At 32.6% G+C, this 3,273-nt stretch overlaps 1 protein-coding gene across 1 annotated transcript in view; it reads left to right on the top strand.

Annotated features, from left to right (window-relative positions):
- The window catches only part of LOC107702657 (asparagine synthetase [glutamine-hydrolyzing]-like), a 23,993-nt gene continuing 20,720 nt past the window's right edge, over positions 1-3,273 (top strand). The window contains exon 1 of the mRNA XM_016505044.1: positions 1-75. The gene's annotated coding sequence lies outside the window, so the exon portion shown is untranslated. The remainder of the gene's footprint in view (positions 76-3,273) is intronic.

Here is a 3,273-nt window from a genome sequence, read left to right on the forward strand (position 1 = left end):
AACCGTGCTTCGCCGAGGAAGAACGGGCACCTCTCTCACCTCAACCAGTATAGACCAAATCAAACATTTTTACAGGTATTACTAGGTATTTGTGATGTTTGCTTTTTTATTTTTATGTAATATCTCTTTTGTGAACATGCTTCAGCCGGCGATCTGTCCAGTGTCAAATGACAACATCTGTTCCTGCCATATGCTTTACAGCTGCAATAAGTGTACTTTAATGCAATAACCGAACAGCTTAACATATAAATATGCTGCTGCATTTACGAAAGTCCAGTGATGCTGCAAGGTTATGAAGACTGATGTTCTGTTCAGGCCAGCCATAAGAGGGCAGGTTTGACCAGTTAGATAGCTTATATTATTTGCAGGATAAATGCACCTATTATTTACAGGTAACAAGCGTTTATTACAATATTAAGTACGCATGCTGATACAAACTAATTCACTCAAGCTGCCACTGCTAATCATCAGCAGCTAACATTAGCAGCTGTTACATTCAAGAATGAGGAAGTACAAATGAGACTTATCAGTGGCAAAATGTCTACAAAGTTTTTATTTTCTTGTGTTTCTGCAGGAATGTTCCTAAAAGCCGCTTCTCACAGTACAAACAGTGGGTTTAATTGAAAATTAATTGTCAAAGCACTGAACTGTATTTTTTCTAATATTTACAAAGGGCTAAACTGAACGGTAGGGCTGCAACAAATGATTATTTATTTATATATATATATATATATAATCGATTAATCTAACGATTATTACAACGATTAATCGACTAGTCTAATCACCGATTATTTCACCAATTAATCAATAGGCTTTGTTCTATTATTCTGCTTTTACAATTAGTTAAAATTCTGAGTTACACGTATTCTAACTAATAAATAAAACAAGGTTATCACTTCAGCTTCAAATGTCAAATAATTATTCAGATGATGTATAAATCTCAGTTTCGTAAAATTGACCCTTATGACTGATTTTGTGTTCCAGGGTCACAAATATTGCAGTGAATTCTAACAGTAAAGAGTGTCATTCTTGTTTTGTGAAGAAATTTTACGAAAGGAAACATCGTTTAATGCTACCTGTTGTTAGTGTTTTAGGTCATTGTTTTATAAGTGACAAAGAATGCTCGTTGGGTGATGACCTTTATAGTCTTGTGGAAGAGCGAGTTGATCGTGTATGAAGTGCTTTGGTAGTTTTAATGCATTTTGGATGCAAAATTTACTGCTGTGAGAAGAACTGTGTGAAGAGTTCTGAAAAAAGAGACCTAAGTATCCTAGAGATGTCCTAGAGATTGTAAATGAATGAATTAATGATTGAATGGTTCAGTCGAAACTGCTATTGGCTAAGCTAAGCATTAGTCAATCACTAGACAAGGTTTACTTTTTATCGATAAATATCGTTTTTATAGATAAATATCGATACTTTTTATAGATATCGATATTTGCCATACAAATTAAACTAAAATGTCTTAAAAGTGATAATGCAAAAGCCGATCATTAAATCGGTTCTTTAAACGTGTTCATTAAAATGAACAAATTTGAGCAAATGAATAATTTTCCATTAGGTGTGTTCGACTTTTTTTTAATTTATTTATTTATTTTTATTATTGTTAAAGATACATTTAGGGAATGAAAGTGAAAAAACAAATGCCAAGGAAAAGAGCAAAAATAAATAACAACAACAAAAACAATTACATTCAAAATAAATAAATGGGAAAAATTAAATGGATCACATAACAGAAAACATAACAATCTTTCCTACAAAACATAAAAATTATACAAAAACACCAAAAAGTGAGCATACATTAAAAGTTTTAGTTGCTTTTTTTGTTACATGAGGTAGATAATATAATGTAAATCTTAATATCTTCTTGAAAGTGAGAAAAAATTCATAAGAAATACAAAATATTTCTTGCATAAAAAATAAAGCAAAATAAATAGGTTGCAAAGAAAGTAAACATTTTCATATTGCTTCTCAAAAGTGAAAAATCCAAACAAATTATTACAACGATTAATCGACTAGTCTAATCACCGATTATTTCACCAATTAATCAATAGGCTTTGTTCTATTATTCTGCTTTTACAATTAGTTAAAATTCTGAGTTACACGTATTCTAACTAATAAATAAAACAAGGTTATCACTTCAGCTTCAAATGTCAAATAATTATATTACTATTGTACAATTACAATTATTTTTTACAATACAAATAAATATATTTGGCACACCAAATGAGATGACAGAGAGACTTTCTCCTTCACCATTTAATTAAGTGAAAGTGAAAGTGACGTGACATATGGCGAGTCTCAGTCGTGGTATTGAAGGTGGGAGAGAGCGCTGTACATTCACTCCCCCCACCTACAATCCCTGCCGGTACGAGACTCGAACCCGACTCTCTAACCATTAGGCCACGACTACCCCCTAATTAACTGTATGAAGAAGTAATTAACTGACTGAATGATGCATCATTCTGCCCAACGTCTCCTATATGGAACAAAATAAAGTGCTAGGCCTATTTTATTTTTGATAAATTATTTTATTCACAACATTAGCTCTCTTAAAACGCCTTATAGTGTTATAGTAATCTAAACGGTCCTGAGCTAGATCAAGCTGTAATCTATGCAAACCATTTATTTTTTTATTTTTTTTATTTTTGCATTCATTAATAAAAAAGATTCTATCATTAGCTAGCTCCACACTGGACAGCTGCTTTATAGCAGAAAATCAAGTTGTAAGTCATTATGTATGAAGTTTACTAGCAAATGTCTTGCCAAAGTTTTCTTGTATGAACACAGCCAAAAAAGACCGTTTCTGGTTGTGTCACAGAAAACAGTTCACATATGTACTTAATTTGAATTTTGACACAATAAAGGTTTTAACAGGATAGTACTGATGAATGAGCTTAAAAGAAATCTCTTTAACCTTATTTACCAATAGATATTTAGCAATATATACAGTCCAAACCTTTTTCCACAAAAAAATTCCACTAATCTGTTCCATTCTGAAACAGCATGAGGAACTGAAACATAATCATTGAGGAAAAAGAAAGCGATTTTTTTTTCCCATGTAGATTTAAAACATTCCGCAGGTGTGTGTTCGACTTGAAGCGGCGCTGCGCAGACTGATCGGTGTATGACATCAAAGTAGCGCGAGAGCGATTCGAAAGCATAAAGAGCTGTTTGCTCTCTATAGCTCTCACGGCACTTTGATGTCATAACACTGATCGGTCTGCACAGCATGAACAAAGCGTGGATATTTTAGGCAATATAGAAATACTG

The sequence above is a fragment of the Sinocyclocheilus anshuiensis genome, unplaced genomic scaffold (assembly GCF_001515605.1).
Source record: "Sinocyclocheilus anshuiensis isolate Anshui unplaced genomic scaffold, SAMN03320099.WGS_v1.1 scaffold1142, whole genome shotgun sequence".
NCBI lineage: Eukaryota > Metazoa > Chordata > Actinopteri > Cypriniformes > Cyprinidae > Sinocyclocheilus > Sinocyclocheilus anshuiensis.